Source organism: Siniperca chuatsi, linkage group LG17, assembly GCF_020085105.1.
Source record: "Siniperca chuatsi isolate FFG_IHB_CAS linkage group LG17, ASM2008510v1, whole genome shotgun sequence".
NCBI lineage: Eukaryota > Metazoa > Chordata > Actinopteri > Centrarchiformes > Sinipercidae > Siniperca > Siniperca chuatsi.
Window position 1 is genome coordinate 23342671 of NC_058058.1, and position 11760 is coordinate 23354430.

The 11760-nt window shown below is 38.8% G+C and overlaps 1 long non-coding RNA gene across 1 annotated transcript; it reads left to right on the forward strand.

The window, feature by feature from the left end:
• The first annotated feature begins 1724 nt into the window (after positions 1-1724).
• On the forward strand, positions 1725-9272 carry LOC122864471. The gene is made up of 5 exons (XR_006375228.1): positions 1725-1764; positions 4400-4689; positions 5753-5835; positions 6480-6583; positions 8510-9272. It is a non-coding gene; the product is annotated as an uncharacterized LOC122864471 (long non-coding RNA).
• The last annotated feature ends 2488 nt before the right edge of the window (positions 9273-11760 follow it).

Below are 11760 nucleotides of genomic sequence, written 5' to 3' on the forward strand. Positions count from 1 at the left end.
CACTTTGGTACTTACACTTATTTTAGCTTTTATACCTATATTCGCTTTGTACTTAATTTATCTTACCTGTATTATAGTTATATATATATATATATATATATATATATATATATTCTGATTTGCTTAGTACTTCTATTCCTTCTATTCTCAAGTGTGCATTGACGTGATAGTGAGCAGCTGTAACAAAAGAGTTTCCCCTCAGGGATCAATAAAGTATTTCTGATTCTGATTCTGATTCTTTAACAGCCGTTCATAGCGCATTTCAGACACAGATTAAAACACATTTGTTGTGTATTTTCAGCAACAGGACAAGGTGTGTTGGATTGACTTGAAAAGTTCCCATGTTATAATGAAGGAAAATGTCACCCAGTGCAACGATGTGGCTCACTGATGTGTTTATGATAGTTTTTAGACAACAATGGAGCTCTATGGCACAGAGGAATACGCTACAGTATATCAGGCCTTGGCTACACAGACAACTTGTTAGTAAGGTTAATTCATTGTTGGTTTGTTTGTGTGTGGGGTTTGTTGACGATAAGAAAAACAGAATATCGACAGCCTTGTCCTTTAATGCAATAGAGAACTGGAAAAGAAATAAAAGAGAGGTTTTGTTACTTTTGAGATAGTAAAAAGAGGCAAAGAAAAATGAGTAGGGAGGTGAGTTGAGATATTTTTGAAAACCTTTTTTATTCTTGAAAAAGAAAAAGGTGACTCTTTTGCACCAAAGTGACAATTTCCCAGCTCCTCTCCACACTGCCAGTATAGGTATATTTATTATTGAGCTCACTGCTCCTCTGCAGTTACAAAGCCAGGCTGTTGCTCTCTCCTTTAAGAGAAAAAAAAATCTGCATGTTGCCATATTAATAATACCCACACTTTTTACATTTATTTGTACGTCTGTATGCGAGAGCCAGTCTGACATTATGATAGGGCAGCCAGAGTTTTAATTAATCCATGTTTATTAGCTGACAGGGGACCATCAAACACATGGTGTCCCCTTCTGCCAATGACACGTTGTGCTTTTGTTTGAAATCAATTAATTTTGGTAATTGAAGCATAGAGTAGTTCTTAGGCCAAGACTGATACCTGTGGTTTTCTTCTTCAGCAGTCCAGTCTCTGCCCTTCGAAGTATGCTGCTGCACAAATAATACTGTAAATTGTTTATGTCCTGACTTGAAAAACAGTTGAAGGCAGGCAGCTGGACAAGATCCCTGACAGCAACCAGATTCGATACTTGCAGGTCTCTGCTTTGTTCCACCGACATTCTGGAGGGGTGACCTCCTGATGTTAATACGGCCCCTTCTGATGAATGATGGAGAACCTCCCAGGGCTGTCATTCACTGTAGCTGGCTGTGTTCAGCTGCCTTTACTTTAAGGTTTTTATTTCAGACTAAGGACTACTGCTAAGTGTGCAAGGTTTGATGCTCAAGTCAGGCTTCAGAGAGAAAAGACGGGACATTTTAGTGACATTTTGAGCTGACATTTAATGGTTGTTTGTTTCATTATACATGAGGTTTTATTGTGAAGTTGTGAAGAGTGATTTTCAATGCATAGGCTGACTTCAAGGTTCATCTTCAGAGTTCATTCAGTGTCATCATTTCTACAGCATGGCTGAGCTCTGGCTGTTGCCATAGCCACCACTGGCTGTGACCACAGCAGGTTGGGTGCTCAAACAAAACGTAATGTTAGCTAGATTCAAAGCAGTAAGCATGTATCAGGTGGAAGTTTTGCGACACATTAGCAGTCATCAACCTAATGTTAAAGGTATTTTATGTTTACTCTATGTAAAGCTCTGCAGTTAGCTAGATAGTAATGTGGTAGCAGTAGTGCTTTGTACTTTGGCTGTGGCTACTTAGCTGTAATTAGACTAAGGACGTGGCTGTATCTATGGGCGTTGTTGTGATTATGGCTATGATTATAGCTATGGCTGGGGCAGATTGGGATGGGACATATTTGTTTTTAATGTGTGTAACACTAATTACATGCTGGGGTTGTGCAGGTCCAGTGGATTGAAATGGTTGATTTGGCCACCGTTGCCATGGAGAAGTTGAGAGAAACTGACCCAGAATTTAAAGTAAATTGATATAAGGTGCAGATTGCGTTTTCAGTTGTCTCAATATCGTAACCTTTAGCTTCTGCCTGCCATTAGCAGCGCATACAACTTGGTTTTAAGCCTGGTTTTAATGTCTCTTGCACCTTAAGAGTTAACGTCTACATCGAAGCTTGCACCTATGACTTTTTATCAAGAAACCACATATTTTTCTAACACAGTTGTTAATCTTTTGTCTGATATAATAACATACAGATGCTATACATAATGGTTTGGCATCAATACTTGATCTGTGTATGATTGTTTGGACAGCATGATGAGAACAGTACACTGATAATGATGACACGGAACTACAAAACACCCTAGTGACTGTTATGTCCAGACTTCAGGGACACTCTTCTCCCCTGCTTGAGGAGCCTGACCCTGAAGACTGGATAAATAACTGATGCTCCTTTCCCTCTGTACTCATTCAGAGCGGATTATACTGATGTATGTTTTTGCTGCTGCGAGTCCGTCTGCAGACGCTTGAAGTAAACCTACAGAAAGACAAGCGATTAGCTCGAGTGTTTCTTTATTCCGAAGAAATTGCCACTACAATTTGGCATTGTCGGCAGGATCCTTAGGAGCGCTTCTGCCACTGTTAAGAGGAGAGAAAAAAAGGACCTTGAAGCTGGCTGCTAGGGGAAAGACAGTTAGATGGTTTACAGACTCACATGAGAACGAAGAATTTAATTATTTATTTTATATTATTTTATTTTTGTTTTGTTTGTTTTTTTCTTCACGCATTCACTCCCCCCTTTTTAAAGATGAGTTCCAAACTACGGACCTTTAAATAACCCAAGAGGGAACCTAATGAGTGAGGCAAGAGTGTGTAGAAAAGAACTGTAGAAATACCCCTGTCTGACAGCGAACATTTTGGCCAAATACTGCAATGATTCACACAGCAATACATAATTCATGAATCTAGAAAGAATCTCGTACAGTGGTGATGTAACTCACGCTTTGAGCTCAATGTTGTTTTTCTGTTTTCTGGTCAGACGTTAGTGAAAAGGGGGTCACAGTTGTTCCATCATAGACGAAAGCTACTTTGCCAATGACACTGAGAGAAAGAAATAACAGCCCATCAGTGTCTATAGCTGCTATCATTTTAATACAAAAAAAAACAGAAGGCGGCACCACCAGACCAGAAACAGAGAGTGATTAGGGTGGCGGGCAGGTACATTTACCTCCATGAAATAGATTTGATTCCCAAATCACACCAGGAAAGATTCCATAGAGTGAAGTTTTATTATTACTTCTGTTTTTCTTGTGTTCCAAACATTAAAATGAACATTATCTCACTGCTGTCCATTTTGTTGTTTGGTCCCAGCATCTAACACACAATAAAATCAGTGCTCTCTAACTCCTCTTTCTCATAGTTTCTTGCACTTTTCCCCCAGTTTTTCTTTGGAGGATTTCTTATCTTCTGATGTTGGTGGTTGGATAGGACAGGTCCTCATACCTAAATGACAAAATATGAAGTTTGTCAATGCCTTCCAAAGCTCCACAAAAATTATTAATACGAGAATTTTTTTGATCTGTTAGCGCCATGGTTAAGCTGTAGGCTAGTTAATGTTAATGTGACAAAAATGACTGTTAAGATTAGAGAAAGATTGTGGTCATAGATAAGAAAAAACAATGCTGTCTGGGACACAAAAATCTCGCTACTTCCAGCAGTGATAATTCACATGACCACAACCGGTTGCTTGTCATGACATAAAAGTAAAAAAGACCACCTCTTTAACGCTAGCGTTTTGGTTGTTAATTGAAATAATTCCACATCTTTGTGATGCAATGGACACCTGTTAAGGGCGGTGGTCTGTGTTTTGTTTAGAACTTGACATCCGTTTTAGCGAGAACTATTCCTACATCTCTGTCACAGGATGCAACCTGTACTTAAAGTACATGTAATGTACATGTCAATAAATTATGGGAGTAGTTTCTTCCTTTCTTGCATGCACCTACCCCGTGCATTATAAGGTTAAGACAACCAACTAACAATGAGAATTGAAAATGTACAATATATGCTTAATATCTGAACAGTTCTACCTATAATTTGGTGTAGTATCTAAATACACTCATGTACATTTTTCAAACATAGAAATATGGATGAAGGCTGTACTTCTTTCATACAATGTGGTGTATAGTGTTTTTCTACAGATTTTTAAGACTCCTGACCAGAAACTTGAGACTATATCAGGAGGCTGGCTGCTGTACAAAGCCCTGCATATTGTAGATATAAAAAAGCTATGCACTGAATCATTTATTTATGTTTTAATTCTTAATTCATTCACTTATTGCTTGTTTCAGGTGGATCAGGACAGTGCAAACTTTCAGTTATCCCCCCAGAAGCTGAAGGTTATATTGCCCACTTTTTAAAAACTCTGACCGGAGGAGGAAGGAAGACCATCTATATTCTTCCACTCCAGGATGAATTAGATACATCCCCTCTTCCTCCAGACGCACATGAATTCCGAACGATGCCTAAGGCAACTTGTAGAGTCTGCGGATCTAGCATGCTATTGCAAGTGTTGGCTGTGCATGTGAAGTCCTGTGTGGACCAGCCATCATCAGGGGATGACTTTGATCCACATGGAGGGGTAATTCAAAATTTGAACAGCTTTTGATTTCTCTCATCATTTTAAAGAAATATTTTACAAGTGTAACCCCTAATATCTTTTTTAGTCTTCCCCTGCTGTGACAATTGTTGCTGAGTCCATTCCAGCAGAATCTAGACCAGCGACTAGTAATACCACACTAAGAACAACCATGAGACCAAATTTGGTAAAACAAAAAGATTTAACGCCAGCCCTATAAAGATAAAATTGTCATGCGACCAATAGCAATTATTTAATTAATATGAGTAGTTTTCTTGTCTTTCTGTGTTACTGCTTTTGCATTTAGGGTGCCTGTCCAGTGTGTCAGATGGAAGAACCCCTGGATTATTTACATGTCCATGCCAGTTCATGCAGAGACAAGTGAAAACAGATAAATCATTTTTTCTCTGTAAGAGACAAACAGAAAATTCCTATTTGGAATGTGTAGAATTTTTGAATACAAGTTAAAGTACTGGATGGAGAAATTGAGTGCTAACAGTATACTGCATATGGCCTCAGAGAAAATCAGTAACTTATTAAGCACAGTTATGACAGTCCCATTAGAATCTGAATACAAAGCATCTAATGCATCCCAGAATACAAATTCTGGGATGCATTAGAGTAATTCAATAATACTGAGGCTCTCCAGCAATGCTAATCTTGTTCCCTTCCACTGAATACTGCTACAGCAACATAAAGGCTTTAATGGATACTCTTTGCAATTGTAAATGTACATAATGGTCATTTGTAATTCTTTTGTAATAATTTTTTACTTGACAGTCTGAAGGGAACGCTTTGTGTATGGGTCATAGCATCTTCCACTCGCCTTAGTATTGAATGAAAGTTTTGACTGTAAGTAGGCATGCAGTCAAGCGCAAACAATCGTCCTGACAGGCATGTGTAGGATAAAAAAAAAAAGAAAGATATGTCATCAGAATAATTTGAAAGGTTCAATAGTCAAATTAAAGTTCTGCTTTAAATCTTTTAGTTATGCAAGTTGTCTAATTGTGCATTTTATCAGGAAATTTAATGTTTAATGTAATTCATATTTCTAATCATGTTTAAGGAATGGTGGCGGGCGTCGAAAAGCGTTTCTTTGAGAAGGGCAGATAACCTTGGGCTGTCCCATCTGGACAAAGGTCATTTCAGGTGTGTGCTTTATGCTCCATTTCAGTGTATGGTATATGGATTGGGTTAATCTGGGCAACCATAGTTTACTAATAATATACTAAAATATGCAATTTGCCACTTGGGGGCAGCAGAAACAAGCTGTAAACACAACTTGGGCGTATCACCTTTTAAGTTGAAATGGCAAACATGGAAGCAAACAGTTGTATATTTCCACAGCCAGCATTTACGGACTAACATTATCATTCATTTAGAGACTTGTTTCCGTCCACCTGGTGAATATAAGTACAATATTCACTCTCTTTACGGGAGGGAAATATCTGTCTCTTTAGCTGCTAAATTCTCCACTATGTTCATCAGCTAGTCTCTAACTGTGTCTGTCCGCCGTTTGGTGTTGAGCAGGTAGTGAACAGTGGGTTTTTACAGCTTTTTCTCTGAAAACAGCTGCCTGCTGCGGCCGAAAACGACCCCATGAGAGTACTGAGTTAACCAAAACAGTAAACAAAAACACAGAGCTGCAAGAGGTAATAAAGCGCCGTACAGCTTAGGGGATTTGAAGAGTCAGGTGATAGTTTTATCTTTGCGTACATCACTATGAGCAACAACAAAAATGTTATTAAATCATCACAGTTTTCTTAACAATTCATTGTCTGTTTAAATTTTAGGTGGATGCAGCCACTGAGACAACAATTCAATGTCTCACAGAGGACATCTTGAACTGTGGGTACACAGGATTAATCAGCTTGGGGGAAAAGGACGCAATAATCCGGTATGTTGGAGGTGTTGGTGCTTAATGTACTGTTTCAGAATCAAAAATGTGTGTGTGTGTGTGTGTGTGTGTGTGTGTGTATGTTGGCATTAAAGTTGCTAGATATCAAAAACCATAAAAGCTACAACGCCACACTTTGGCATCATCCCCTGACAACATGGTGAAGCTGCAACACTCACTTTTTCATTGAGGTCTATAATTTAACCATAGTCCTGTTGAGACAAACAGGACTATGATTAAATAAGATTTAGTGGATATACATGGATGTACACATATGAACAATGAGTAATGCTGCAAAATTTGGTTTCATTGTATTCCCAAATAAAACATACATTGATACATAGAATAGATACAATTTTAAGATTATAATATTTTCTGCTGCATCATGACAGTCTTCGTTCAGTTCTATATGACTTGAAGTTGAGTTGAAATGGTGTACTCTGTGTGCTTCAGTTAGCAATTTTCAGCATGAATATGTTCAGTTTAAGCTGGGAAGTGAACTAAAAGACTAAATTATAGCCACAGCGAGGTAGATAGTTTAATGTGGGCTGACCATGGATGTAACTTATTAAATAGAAGGGACAGATGCCTCCTCGGTTTTAGCTGGCATTAGAAAGCTAATAGCTCTCTGTGTGCAGCTGTCAATATCAATTAGCATGAGCTGACATTCACGACATCCCTGCCAGCGTACAAAGTATGGGAAAATAAAACAATATCATGAAAAAGTTGGTTCCAGTAATAGCACCATTAAAAAAAAAAACTTACTTGATTGATCACTTTGGCTATGTTGGCCTGCAATCCGCCAGACTCCCGCTCCTGACTGAGTCATGAAGGTAACGTGTGTTTCCTCTAACACACCACCGGTGGGAGGCCAGTGTGCTACTATTATACAGTATTTAGCTATTATATTAAAAAGTACGGGCACTGGTGTACTGTATGTAATAACTGTCCTTTGATTCCAAAAGTTGTAAAGAAAGCAAGGGAAGTATATATAATTATCAAGTTCTGTGCAGAGACAGGGCAACAGGGAAAAAAGAGGGATTGGACCCAATTGCAGACACAGAGGCAAAGTTGGTGAAATTCAAAGATTTAATGATAAATCAAGGCTTACACGATTGTTCAGGCAGACAGAGATCCCAAACCAAGGAAGTCAGTGCAAACACAGGCAAATAAATCCGTAAGGGAGCAGGCAGAAAATCCAAAGTTCATAAATTAGGCAGATAATCCAAAACACAGACGTAGGTGTCGTATGATGTGTGTAGTGGTATGTGGACCCAAATGCAGATGACCAGGAAGCATAATGAGGTGAAGTAGCCGGATGGCTACAGAGTTTATTGAGGGTGTTGTGGTTCACAGGCAGGTACAGGCAAAACCTGTGACAGAACCTGTGAAGTGACAAAACCTTAAACTACGACAGTAGAAAGTTCAAACACGAGAAACACTTGAAAAAAGGGCTGGTACGCAAGGCACAAAAATCAAGACGAACTGACACAGAACAAGGGAAGTAGTGATGGGAATTACAGCTCTTTGAAGGGTGCTGGATCTTATGGCTCTGTTCCTTTCTGAGAGCCGGCTCTTTCAGCTCCCAAACGGCTCTTCATTTAGTACCACTTCTGCTGGTAACTGCCTTAAGTTACATTCTTATTTGTTGCAAGAAATAAATATGCAAGATTCTTCATCTGCAATAAATTGAAATATTCTGTCATATTGATGGTTAAAAAGTGGGATATGTCAAGAATAACTATCCTAGTTGTTTAACAAAAATAACAACCTACTAATGAAATAGTATGGGTAAACAACTCTATACAGACATACAGTATATTTAAATTTAATTTGTATGATATAATATGAAAGAAAAAATATTGCTGCTCTGTTCACAAGTGTCATTTGTTGTTGTCATGCATTTCTTTTTTGGGGGTGGATCAGCTCTCAGGCTTTCCCATCATAACTTAAAGGGCCAAGTGGAAGACCTCAGGCGGACGGCCTGGGGGCAGGACAGAAACGGGGCTTGGGCCCTCAGGTGGACGGCAAGGCAAAGTCTGAGCAGAGAACCTCTGGCGGACGGCCCGAGGGCGGGACGGGTGTGGAGCAGAAAATCTCAGGCGGACAGCCTAGAGGCAGGCCCAAAGGGCAGAGCAGGTCTGGAGGATGACCAGATGTGTGGAGCAACTCAGGAGGTTGGTGGTTGGGGGATTTTGACAGCGTTATAGAGTGTTGCAGATATGATGCTGCGCTCCAGACAATGTCGGAGGTCGGAATTTCCTGTTGAAACTCCCGACCTCCCACCTCTAAGCGTTCCAGGTGCACAACGTCAAACGTAAACAAAAAACATGGCTGACCGTGACCACCTTGTATATATAAACGAAACAGAGGAGGAACATACAGCATTATACATGTTATTTTATGGCACTCATGAACGTATCTTCATATTCCATTCACTAGCCTAATACAATACTGTAGTCCACAAATACAGCCTACCCCCCTCCACTATTGATTGAAATGTAGTCTAATGTGTCCATGGGTACTGCCATTGTTATGTGATGTCAGACAACTGCTTCTTCATGAAGTGGGGGTACATGAATTTGCCCTGAGTTCACAAGTAGGAACTCCGACTTTAAGTGGAGTTCCATTGTACTGATATTTGTTACTTGAACAGTAGTTTGATGGAAACAGCAGTGTTTTTTCCACACAAAAAAACACAATAAATGCTGAATATACAAGGACTTAACTATCTCACTGTGGTTCATATAAGTTTAATTATTTTTCTCTCCGGTATACTGGAGTGCTTCACCTGGTTATTATTCATACACAAGTCTGTAATGTTCCACTGCACTGACACATTATTTTCCTGTCCACTTTGCCCTTATCTAACCAAATCTCACATATCAGCGCTCAAATGGAAAACTTCTGAGTCTTACTTGCATGTAGGTGATTGGCCAAAGCAGTTTTATTTCATCCATTCTGCAGTGCCATGCACAATATAGTAGAAAGAAGTAATTTACAAAAAAACCACCGGCATTGAACATTAAAAAACGTTGGCACTGAATGTAATCTGGAGTTTTTTTAGAATCTTATATATAAAGATCAGAGTATCAATGTTCTTGTCCGGAGAAAGGATTGCCAAATCGTTCTCAGTATCACATGGGGCTGGATTAAAAAAAAAAGGCCACACATCCATCCAAGGCTGGAGAACATCTTGTCAAAAAATTGTATAGTAACAACACTTTGCAGTGCTCCAGGGAACTATTGAGTTGGCTCAGAGTTTGAAAACACACATCTGGATTCTTTTTATGTCTGGCTTTCTCTGCTGAACTGACCAACAGGCTACAGGCATTTCTGGTTGTCAAAAAGAAATGCATTTCATACATTTTTGGTCCTCTGTCCACTAATGCTACCATGCAAAAAAATGATTAAACAAACAACCCGAATGCCCTCAGAGCAACATTTTAAGCACCATCCACGAAAGAAGGGCAACCACTCCAAATTGTAAACCTAACACTGTGAACCTATTTTATCATCATGTTTTACACAGCCGGCGTAGTGAAAGCAGCACGTCAAAAATACACTTTGGGTATCTGCTATTAGCATAACAGGTGAGTAGAGCATGATCCGTCAGGCAATATGTGTAGACAGCAGTATAGATTGAAACAGAAATATATCCGCTATCAAACGCATGTGAGATGGATGACTAAAAAACGCGGCTAAAATGCCTCTTGTGAAGAAAAGTGCATGGTTTGTAAGCTATTCCAAATAACCATCAAGAATCATTGACCATAATAAATTGAGCTTTCAGTTGTGGAAAACACATATATAATTTCATGTATATTGACCAGTGTTGACCTCAACATTTAACTATGATTATATTTTATAGGTACTGTAGCATTGTGTAAGAATAGATGTTCAGTGACAGAAGATAATTACTGAGTCGAGGCATGTCGACGTCGATATTCTGTTAGTCACACCAACTATGGTGGCTACAAATTAACTGGCAACACATGGTTATAAAAGCTCCAAACATGCTGGTTGAGCTTAAATGGAATGCATTTCAGAACGGTGGAGACAGAAAAATTACCTATCCACTCAGATAACAATGGTTACACATGTAACCTTCTGTTATTCTAAACACTGCTGCTGATGGCTTGGTGGATTGAAGCATCTAAATCATTACTCGATTTTCATTTGTGTTTAGTTTGTATATTTGCAGATAGTGAAAAGTTTCTGTCTGCAGCTGATAAGTTTAAGAGACAAGCTGTATTTTATATTTGCAGCTCACTCAACGCTGTTGGCAATGACAGTACTAGCAGACACTGTATATTTTTCTTTCTGTAAGTAATTCCATTGCTTGGAGTAAATACAGCCAATAACAATTATAATCCTCAGCTATTATAATAACAAAATCATTTCTGTATCGTTTCTTGTAAATGTTATGTAATGCTGATAAAACCAATAGGAAGATTAACAAAGGGCTGATAGGGGAATCGCTTTGTCTTTTTGTTTCAGCAATGGCACAAGTCTCATTTATCAGTCAGATTTAGGCCATGCCTCCAGTGGAAAACTATCCAATAAGTCTCATCTTGTTGCCACGGTAAATTTTCTCCAGTTCTCTTGCGTAGGAGTTGTATTTTGCCTTTCAAAATGGGCTTCATGCTGTGCTGTTTGCATCTCAACTGTCAGCTCCAGGCAATCAGTGAAGGCCCACATAAACTGCAGCTGTGCGCTAGATTGCTTTTTTGGCAAAACCACACTGTAAATGATACAGCAGTAAATTTACAGCAGGATTTCAACAGTATTAAACTGTTATTTTTAAACACAGCATTTTACTGTTAATACAAAAGAAAATCTGTTATAGTGACTGTTTTTTAACAGAACTATAATGTATTCCTATATTACAGCACTTTACTGAAAATCAACTGTCCAAAGTATCTTAAGTAACAGTATCATGCAGTATTTTTTGCATTTTGGGAGAAGCAATTTCACTGAACTGCACATGTGAATATGGATCTGTTCTTTTTCTTCATTCATCCCCATCTTACAAATTATTTGGTGAGTAGCAATTCTATATAGTGTTATTTCTAGTTTGTTTGCATTACTGAATATGTGCACGTCATGATAGAAGGATTCAGCAGCTAGCTAGAAATTTATAGATGATTGCCTATTACTCAGACAACACAAGGCGC